The sequence below is a fragment of the Danio rerio genome, chromosome 22 (genome assembly GCF_052040795.2).
Source record: "Danio rerio strain M-AB ecotype USA chromosome 22, GRCz13ab, whole genome shotgun sequence".
In the NCBI taxonomy this organism is placed as follows: domain Eukaryota; kingdom Metazoa; phylum Chordata; class Actinopteri; order Cypriniformes; family Danionidae; genus Danio; species Danio rerio.
The window spans coordinates 11,621,316-11,633,177 of record NC_141042.1 but is presented as its reverse complement, the minus strand read 5'-3'; positions in this window follow the sequence as shown (position 1 = coordinate 11,633,177).

Genomic DNA, 11,862 nt, shown 5'->3' with positions numbered 1-11,862 from the left:
GACACCTCCGCCTGGCCGCGGGCCTCCGCTACACCGCAGGGGAACCCAGCAGGTGCTGCAGTGTTCCTGGAAAATACTCAAGTTCACAGAGATTAAGACATAATAAACCCGCCTTTTCAGGAGATCTTTAACCGTAACTTGGAACAGCTTTTGCTTGATTAATGCGAGAAAAAATGCGATTAAACCTTGTCATTTTTTGGTCACGATGTTTGAATCCAGCCGCTCGGTATGTGGTCTCTTCTCGATGTCATTTCTGTTTTCACATTTTGTCCTACATGAAGAAATGAATGTCAAATGGAAAATTTTGCCACATATTTCACAACTGGGTTGCTTATCAGTAATGGACTGCATATACAGAGACGTCAGTACACTTTCAGAAATGAAGTTACTGAAGAAATTAAAGTACCAAGCAGGTCACAAAAGTGAAAAAGGTACGGCACTTTTATGTCCTTTGATCATATATCCAAAATTCTATATAATTTTGTTCAAATTCCTCTTTCTTTGTCAAACTAATAATAAAACCTACTTTTAAAAAACCTTACCTTTCTATTATACATTTTTCATGTTATTCAATCTCCTTTTAGGTGTCAAAATCACTGTTTTCACCTTGTCACACACCCAGAGTTTTAAACTTAAAAATTTAAACTTGAAAATATTATTTATATGGAATCTATTAATGTATCTTATTGAAGCACCAGTGAAATAACTTAAATATTTTATAGTTATTACTGTGAGACTAATATTAACATTATTTTTTATACAAAGTATTAAATTAAAGTATGTACAAAGTATGTATTATTTAAATTTTTATCAACAACACTTGAAGAAAAATCAAGATAAATATTGCTTGATAAGGAAGTACATTTATTCTCCATCATTTCCAAACATGTTGTACCTTTAAATATATTTTTAAAAACCAAACAAAATTAAGGTAAATAAGTGTGTTTTGTATACATGAAAGGCTAGTATCAATTCAAAGCTAATCGGTGAACCTATTTTTTATTTTTTCACAATAACCTGTTGAAATGTCATTTCCACCACTGTCATTTCCATCCCCACACACATTTTTAAAAATATTTTAAAAGTTCTCCTCACACATTAAAAGTGTATACACAATTTATGAGTTCATGCTCTATTTAATATACAAATTCAGTTTATTTATTTTCTAATAAGCTCTTAACTTAATTAGGATTACATATTAGAGTGTGAAAGGTGTACATTTCAGCATACAACTAATTTATTTAATTGACAAATGAACTAAACTTGATACAAAAATGATCATAGACAATGTTTGACTGCCATCATTTATTTCATTTTAGAATATCTAAGTTTGTCCTCTTATAGATCTTAAAACTAGACAATTTGTTTAAACTTATGAGGCTATGTTACGTTAATTTTGAACAAGTTTTTTTACTCAATGTCACAAGGCTAAAAGTGCCCATAGTTAAAGAATGGCCCATTAATACCTAAAAAGTCTACTTCATTTTAGTTTAAAGCTACTTTTGAAGCACCAATGTGTATCTGTTGGGTACAATCATGCACCTTTTGAAAAGGTACTGCCCCAGTAACACTTTTAGTGCCTTTATTTCTGAGATTATAAAGTAATTACCTTATTTTTAACATGACTGCAGTATGATTAAAGTGTTTACATGTGTGGGTTTTAGAATATTCCTTCCATCTCCCCTTTTTTCATGTCATATTGTACATGCAGATCATTATAACCACACAATGCCATCCGCCGTTCCCTCCAAATCTTATATCAACATACAGTTATTTTTTATCGTAATACTTTATATACCCTCAACAAACCTATAAGGTTTTGCTCATAGTTTTCATGAGCTGAACTTAAAAGTTTTTAAAACTTTTTCTATGGACACAAGAGGCCTATTTTCAGGTTGCAGCCTGTGGAAGTTTTGGTCAACGACTATAGCTGCTGGATATTGGCAACAACTAGAACATGGTGTTATATATGCCATTCCAGAGCATCCCAAACATGTCCAATGGGTGACCTGTCTGGTGAAAATGCCGAGCATGCAAGAATTGGGATGTTTTCTGCTTCCAGGAATTGTGTATACATCCATTATTGTGCAGCAACATGAGTTGATGTTCGTGGATTAATAGCACAACGATGGACCTCAGGATCTCGTTGCAGTATCTCTGTGCTTTCGAAATGCCATTAGTCGCTATGTTTACATCCAAAGATGCAAATTATTATTGTGTGCAAACCTGGAATACTGCATAAAGCATTTGCAGATAATGAAGCGTTTACATCTAATGAGTCAAAAAGAACTAATTGTCACTGTCTGATAAACTGATGGCAAATATCGAAAATAAATATGGAATTTGTTGCAATAGTAGAAGCCACTGTGGGGCTTTATTATTAAATAAATTACTTTCACCTCAGAAGGCATAAGAGCGCAGATGCTCAAGACAGTTCTGTAGGTGATGATAGTATAATACCAATAACAGTACTGAACCACTTTAATGAAAGGCTGTGGCTAAGGCATTTAAGAATGACCAAAACAACATTTCAGATGTTTTACAATGTGGTTGGTCTGCTGATTTGTTCATCAATTTCATACCATTGTGCCTACTTTTATCATAACATGATCTGTTAAAACAAAATCACATGACTTTTTGGATACACACGGTAATTTGCTTAATGTGTTTCCATTGTAGTTTTATTGCATTTTCTTTAATTGGATAAAACGTTTATCCTATTCAGTCATGCACATAATTTTTTGTTAATTTATTTTGTCCATTAAGCAATTTTATGTGCATACAAATAAAATAGGTGGATGGAAATATAGCTAGTAACATGCAGCTGTGATCATTGTCCATAACATACCCTTGGCCATACCATAATCCCACTTGGCCACTCAAATTCGCAAAGGTGACCTGAGCAAACCACTCATACACCACAACACCATACGGCCTGTCTGCCATTTGCCATGTACAGTGAAAACCAGGATTCATCACTAAAGAAAGCACCTCTTCAAAGTGCCAGACACCATCAAATGTGATGAAATACAACGCAACATTTGCGTGTTTGCTGACTCTTATGGCAGTACTTTATGTTATCCATCACTAATGTGCACCATGATGTCCTGACAAAGAAGAGAAAAAACACTGGCGAATGAAACAGTTCTAACATTTTATTGGGCTCGAAAAATAGTTTCTGGAGCTTCGTTTGATTACATTTGAACTACTGAAGTCACCTGTAATGTTTTGGCAATGTTTTTGTTTCTTTGAACGATCATTGCTGTCTATGAAGGATGAGGGAGCTCTCCGATTTCATCTAAAATATTTTAATTGTCTTCTCAAGATGAATAAAGGTCTCATGGGTTTGGAATGACATGAGGGTAATTAATAACAGAATGTATTGATCCTTGCTTGAACTTACCCAGCAATCAATTTTGTGTTTGATGTCTAACAGACATCTAGACATCTTGGCTAAAACAAGGCCTACTTGGGCTGTCAGTGAAAATCTAATAGACTTCTAAGAATAGCCCAAAACTAGACCTGTCGTCAGATAGACAGATTAGACAGACTTTATATGTGTGGTCATTCATTTCTGTTGGTTGCAACCCAAGCTCATTCTGGAAGTGTAGCCCCACGGACGTTTCTGGAGACTGCGATTTACGTGGCCGGAGGTACGTACAGCCACGTTTAGTTTTTCTCGAGCAAACGCTGCGGAGCGGTGTGGCGCCGCTCCGCTCCTCCTCTTCGCGCTCACCGGCCGACGGCTCGCCTCCGAGTGGAGGGCTTTCCCGCTGCTACCAGTTTGTCCACTTAGCTCGCAGCGTTACATCGGTGGAGTGGAGGCCCGGAGGAGGAAGAGCCGGGGAAGAGCGGTTCTGGAAATCAGGTAAGATGAAAAAAAAGAATCCGAAAAATAAGGGCGAGAACGCAGCGGGATCCGAAAACGCGGTTGAAATCAAAGACGAGGGCTTTTGCTTTTTTTTCTTTTTTTTTCTGGACGGCTTTTGCAAACCGTGGCTTGGGTTTAGGGAAGGAGGAGGAGGAGGAAGAGGAGGGCAGCCGGGTCGGCCGATCGGTTAGCCGCCCGGTCGATCGTTTGGCCAGCCGGACGGACGGTCGCTCAACGGCGGCTTTTCGCGCGAGAACAGCACGGGCGCAAACGGCGCGCGCTCCCGAGAGGCGCTCGAGACGCGAAAAAGCGCACACAGCGGCCTCTTGCGGATCCGCGAAAACAAAAACCGCTCGAATACGTACCTCCCGTGACGTATTTCGCGGTCCACAGAAACGACCACGGGGCTACGTTTACACAATGATCCCGGGTTGGTTTATTTGATGACTAGTCTGGTATTGGCCAATTCTTAGACGACTATTCGATTTTTACTGACAGCTCAAATTTAGCCTTGTTTAGCCAAGACGACTATATTACATGTCTAGACGTCTATTAGACATCTTTTAAAAACCAAAAAATGCTTGCTGGGTACTCTTTCAAGTAATAACAAATTTGATGTGTACATGGTAGATTCTTAATTAGATGTTGTCTTAATCACATCCAGTAAACGTATTGACTTACTGAATTTCAGGTCACATTTTTGTTATGTTTTAAAGACAGTGAATATCTAAGGACAGTTCTTCGAGGGGGCGGAGGGCTTGTTTAAAACAAAGTTGTTGCAACATGTCCTGGCAGGAAGAGCAGTGTGGGAAACGTTCCTCTTCTTTGATCCTCGCAGAAGGAGCCACTATAATTACGCCGCTGGTCCTCCAGGATGGGTGGTATGGGGGATCGGCCCTCCTGTAAACATCAATGCTGAGCAACACACAGGAAGAGGTTCAGGAAGCTGTTTGGTTACCTGGTTTCTCATGCTTGCCTCCCTGGTGTTGTGGTAAATAACCTCTTTTGTTATGCTGAACTGTAAAGATGGATGGATGGAAGGATGGATGGATGGATGGATGGATGGATGGAAGGGTAGACAGACAGACAGACAGACAGACAGACAGACAGACAGATAGATAGATAGATAGATAGATAGATAGATAGATAGATAGATAGATAGATAGATAGATAGATAGATAGATAGATAGATAGATAGATAGATAGATAGATAGATAGATAGATAGATAGATAGATAGATAGATAGATAGATAGATAGATAAATGAATCGGTTAAGCATTACTTAATATTTTGCTAACGTTAAATAAACATAAGGTAGTTGTATGCATTAGTTTACATTTGCAAAGCTTAATCCAGTTAATCCACGTGATGTGAATACATTAACTACACTAAAAAAAATATTCAAAGATGATTCCTTGGATTTAATAATTTTTTTTAGGTTAAGTGGTTGTAAACAATTTATTTGTGCTGAATTTAAACAAACTAATTAAGTTGAACAATATTAAATTTAATTTGTTTGCTAAATTCAACATAAATAAATCTATCTAATACAACCTTATTTTGAAGTGTTTCTGGTTTATCATATGACTTTCTCATCAACGCCTGCTTCTGGTTGTATTTTTTTCTGTGCAACAAATATACGATGTGTAAAACATTTGTGAATTAATAGTATAAATAGTATAAATTAATTAAATACAGTTTACCGTAAAATTATACTTGTGGTTTATACCAACGCAATCTCATGGGAATTTGAAACTTTTTGATTACGTGACTTATTCATGTGAGTTTTTTTTATCACAAATAATATGTTGTTGTTGTTGTTTTTTACAGTGCAGGAACAACAACACTCTTCAAAATACCTGCTTTTGTGTTCAACTGGAGAAAAAAATAACAGAAACCACTTGAGGATGAATAAATTGCAAGTATAATTTCGCTTTCTACGTATGCGTAGGACCCATTTCTACGTTTTCTACGTATTTTATTGCATGCAAAAGTTTTGGAGGCAGTGTGTAAATGTGATCGACACAATAGGAGGTCCAATTAATTTGTTTAATTTGTGAAAATTACTAATGAAGAATTTTGATTTTGTTTTTTGTTTTTTATTTTGATTGGTTAGCACTATCAAGGTCACCAGTTCAAGTCCCGACTGGGTCAGTTGGCATTTCTGTGTGGAGTTTGCAAGTTATGCGCTATAGGTGAACTGAATAAATTAAATTGGCTGTAATGTATAAGTGTGATTGAGTGTGCATGGGTGTTTCCCAGTACTGGGTTGCAGCTGGAAGGGCATTCTCTGCATAAAACATATGCTGGAATAGTTGGTGGTTCATTCCGCTGTGGCGACCCCTGATGAATGAAGAGAGTAAGCCGAAGGAAAAGGAATGAATTTCATATTTCGATGAGCTTAAGTGTTCATTTTTTAAGCGAACTCTCCCTTTAAGATTAAAAATTCAGTTTGATCTTTTACACATAGGAGCAAAAGAGCTGATAATGGGGTGTGGACGAGTTAAACATCCTCTTCTAGGAGTGTCCAAACAAATGTCGCAGCCGAAGATCCATTCATTCTGATACAGTCCATATCCCCTGGCAAAAATCTCTTCTTATTGACAAAGGGATGTAAGTAATGAAACACTCAATCAATATTTGCTTTATCAATGTTTGGTAATAGACGCTTGACATTTGCTTGTGTGTTTCTTTCAGTTAAATTATGGATTAAATGTCCCTGTGGAAAACACTACAGGTGTGGCCCATGGTGGATCAATAACGTGCTTTCCTTCATATTTAGACTTATTAGTACATATCTGCCCGACAATCATGTCTTTAAAATCAATATATTTCTTCATTTTAGTTAAGTACCATTTAGTTTTTGTGAAGTTATAAAATTCTCAGGATGCATATGATATTACCATGATAATAATACAAACACTACTGTGATGTAAAACTGTTATATAATGTGTTTTTCTCTAGTAGTGACTGCTTGATTTTCTTACACAATTTAGCATTTCTCATAACAATGTAAAATACAATTGCTGTCAAGTCCTGTGTTCCATGTGCTTATGTTTTCATCATGTGACCTCCCCCTTTGTTTCCCACCGTATCATCAGTGTCATCATGTCCTTGTGAATTTATACCCCTTAGTTTGGTGTAGTCCCGTGTCTGGTATTCTACTACGTGAATTGTCTTTATCCCATGTCATTCCTGAATCTCCTGTGTTTCCTATGTCTTCGAAGTGAGTGTTTGTAAATAAATCTGTGTTTTGGTAACTCCTGCAATCCTTTGCCTTTCTGAGAGAGGCCAGGTTATAATACAATTGTATTATTATTTAGTGAGTTTCTGTATTATTTAGGGAATTGTATTAGCATAAGGTGAAAAAAAATACAATTTGTAGTTCTAAATTATGAAAAATAATAATGTTATTTTACAAGTACATTAATAAAATATCATTTGAATAATTAATTTCTGTGTGTGTGTGTGTGTGTGTAAGAGAGAGAGAGAGAGAGAGAGAGAGAGAGAGAACAGCAATCGTTCAGCCTCTTTACCCTTGTGTATTACTCTGCCCACATAAGTGCCAAGCACTAAGCTAAACTCTATTTTGACAATTATCGCAGCTGTTGGACAACATAATGTACTTTTTTAGTCTTTTTTTTTTTTAGTCGAGATGTAGTTGTTTAGATTGCAACTATGCAGTTTATTTATTCAATTCAATTCATCTTTTTTATATAGCCCTTTCACAATGTAGGTTGTGTCAAAGCAGCTTCACATGGAAGATTATAGTAAAATGAAACAGTGTCAGTTCAGTTTTCAGTGTTTAAGTTAAGTTCAGTTTTGCTCAGATTATTGTGGTTTAATAATCACTACTGAGCGTCCAAACACTGAAGAGCAAATCCATCGATGCGCAGCTCTACAGATCCCGAAGGAATAAAACTTTACCAACTGGCATAAGGGAAAAACAAGACTGCAGTCTAGGCACCGGAGGCTGGAGAACGCTGGACCTCAGCGAAGACTTGTCTGTCCCTGGATCAATCCCATGCTCTCCACTCCTCCATGACCGGCTGGTTTGACATACTGCTCGGCATACAGTCTAGTCCAGGATTATGGAACCTTGGAATCATCTCGTCGCTGGTCTTGGATCAAATCAGTGGCGCTGCCACTTTATAGTGCCTATTTTAAATTTTTTAAAACTCTCCGTGTTTGATTTTTTTTTCAAATACACAATTATGCTGTTAAACTGTTGTATAAAGACAATATCACACTAGTAGCAGTGCGATATGGCTGTATATCGGCACTGCTGGGGCACTAAGGCACTTGACCTGCAGCCTCGAGACAGTGCTCACCTTGTTTATTTTTTTTCCACAATTTCTGTTTAATATAGAGAGAATATTTTTTCAAAACATTTCTAAATAAAATTGTTTGAATAACTCATTTCTAATAACTGATTTATTTTATCTTTGACATGTTGACAGTAAATAATATTTTACTAGATATTTTCAAGACACTTCTATACAGCTTAAAGTGACATTTAAAGACTTAACTAGGTTAACTAGGCAGGTTAGGGTAATTAGGCAAGTTATTTTATAATGATGGTTTGTTCTGTAGACTATCGAAAAAATATAGCTTAAAGGAGCTAATAATTTTGACCTTAAAATTGCTTTTAAATAATGTAATCTGCTTTTTTATAGCCTAAATGAAACAAATAACACTTTCTCCAAAAGAGAAATATTATCTAAATATCAAAATATTATGAGACATACTGTGAAAATTTCCTTGCTCCATTAAACATCATTTTAAATATTTAAAAAAGAACAAAAAAATCTAAGGGGGCTAATAATTATGACTTCAACTGTACAGCCATATTGCACTGCTATGACTGTGAGATTGCTCATATATATTGCTCAGGTAATGAGAATGACAAGCATTTTTACATTACACTATTGCAAAGAAGAATTGATAAACCTTAATTATGGCATGATATACAGCAAAATAAATTTTAAAACAGTCTAACATATTTTTTCTACAGTGGATGGTAATGAAAATGAATTATCATTGCAAAGCATCTGCAAATTTTATTAGCATAACCTATTATATTAGCAATTGCATCCAAGCATTCTGTAAAATAAAATGTAAAAACAAAGAGAGAATTGCAGTGATAATACAAAGTGCACAGGAATCTATGTGTGTGTTCAGCGTCTGACAGGTGCTTGTGTGTGTGTTCAGCGTCTGACAGGTGTGTGTGTGAGTGTGTTGATCTGATCACTGAAATGATTGTGGATTAGCGCTGATGCTGGAGCTGTCTGAATATGAGCTCTTGAATAACACACAGATTAATCACAGCTTTAAAGCAGGCAAGATGTTCTGTTCCTGTGCCGCTGCTTTCACAGATTAAATTGTCCAATTACATTAGATGTGTGTTTCAGACAGAGACTGATCAATGCAAATCACTGCCTTCACTGCACACTTATTATGTTAATAACCCACACATCTGTGCGAACCGGTGACATTTCTGTAAAATCAATGCTCAGACGGGTTATTACTAAGAGGAAATCCATAAATATTTCTGATCATTCGATATAAAATGTAATGTTTAAATGTGTTTCTTATTTAATTAAGTCTATTTGGAAGTAGCATTTGACTTTTTTTTATAAGTCACTTATAAAGTTAATAAAAAATGACTCCTATTTTCCTCAAATTAAATATAAAACAAAGCCTAATATAAAATGCAGCATAAAATGTATAATATAGTATAATATAATATGATAAAATATGATATATGGTAATATAATATAATAATTAAAATGATAGAACTATGCTAATTATTTTAATTCTATTTTAAATGTTTCATTATATTTTCTTTATATTTTTTTCTTCTCAATAAAATCTAATTTCTTTTTGATAGAAACTAAATATTTTAATATAGCAATAATCATTTGAATAAAAATATCAAATATAAAAGATTGTGTTTTTTGTATTTTAGAAATATTAAATGTTAATTTAAGTAATATAATATGCAATTTATTATTTTTTACTTAATATTTTTATACTATAATATTGAATTTATTAAATATTAATATTGAAAATATATATATTTTTAAATATTAAATTCATTCATTCATTTTCTTTTCGGCTTAGTCCCTTTATTAATCTAGGGTCACCACAGCGGAATGAACCACCAACTTATCCAGCATATGTTTTACACAGCGGATGCCCTTCCAGCTGCAACCCATCTCTGGGAAACATCCATACACTCTCAGAAATAAAGGTACGTGAGCTCTAACTGGGGTGGTACCTTTTTAAAAGGTAAGAATTTGTACCTTAAAGGTCCATATTAACACCTCAAGGGTACATATTAATATTTAAAAAGTACAAAAGTGTTCCTCTTAAAAGTTTTAGGTACTAATATATACTTTTGAGGTACCAATATGGACCCTTTAAGTACAAATGTGTACCTTTTGAAAAGGTACCACCCCAGTGACAGCTCGCTTACCTTTATTTCTGAGAGTGTATAAACCCATTCCCACTCATACACTAAGGACAGTTTAGCCTACCCAATAGGGTAGATGCCGAGCTAGTGCTGTTCCCATGCTGATACACTTCCGGTGACCTGTTATTGTGAACTTTTTCTCATTTTATAAGTTTCCTTATACAGCATCAATGTTGTAATATAATTAAAATACATTCAGTTAAATAATTTATTTTATAAATAAATAGCATTTATTTAGTTGTTCAAGCGTAAAACGACACAAAAAGCTGTTTACTTGCACGCGCTCGTCAGAATCGGCAGGCTACCGCAGAAGCTCCATTGAATATACTTGGGTAAAATAAATGCTCATATTATAAAGATATGGCGGGGGAAATGTAATTTAATGCAGTGCTTCTTGTACAATCCGAGACCCACTTTAAATCGGATATCACTCAGCTAGTGGAGATCGCTGATTTTTAAAGAAAACAGACCTGAAACGCACCAGATTTTGCATTGACATTCAATTCGCCGGAAGCGCTTAACCCAGGTTAATGGCAAATTAAAAGTCCTATTAGCATGCTTCGGCATATACCCCATTCACCTACCGCATGTCTTTGGACAGTGGGGGAAACCGGAGCACTCGGAGGAAACCCACGCGTATGCAGGGAGAACATGCAAACTCGACACAGAAACACAAACTGACCCAGCCGAGGCTCGAATCAGCGACCTTCTTGCTGTAAGGCGACAGCACTACCTACTGCACCACTGTGTTGTCAAATATTAAATTACATACTTAAAAAAATAAATATGAATTATATTTATGTAATTAAATTCACATATTTATAAGAGTCAAATGCACCAGTGTTTGGATCAATGCCTCCTGCTTTATTTACGTTTTGTAAGTATTTTTTATTTTTTTTAATTATGTTCAGAAAATTATACAAACAAAGCAGACCTCACATGCACAAACAAAAGAATGAACTAATACAATAACAACAGCACGCAGAAAACAATATAGGAAAGATAATCAATTGATCACTTGAAAGATAAAACAATTGTACTTGACATCACACAAGGAACAAAAGGTGAGAATGTAATAATAATAGAAATCAGAAAAATGATTAAAGTTTTACTTTATACAATGTGAACCTTCAATACTTTATTATAGAAATATCATTTAACATGTACGTGCAAAGTGATGAAATGCTGCTGAATTGTGTTTTTTCTTTCTCTCTTTCTTTATTTTACCTTCAAATAACAACAGGCATTTTCAGCTTCCATTGTTGAACATATCCAAGCAGCATATAATAAACAAAACAGTACAAATAATAATAATATTATAATATTATATAATATGCTCCGGTTTCCCCCACAGTCCAAACACATGCGCTATAGGTGAATTGGGTGGGCTTAAATTGTCCGTAGTGTATGTGTGTGAATGAGTGTGTATGGGTGTTTCCCAGTGTTGCAGCTGAAAGGGCATCTGCTGTGTAAAACATATGCTGGATAAGTTGGCGGTTCATTCCGCTGTGGTTAC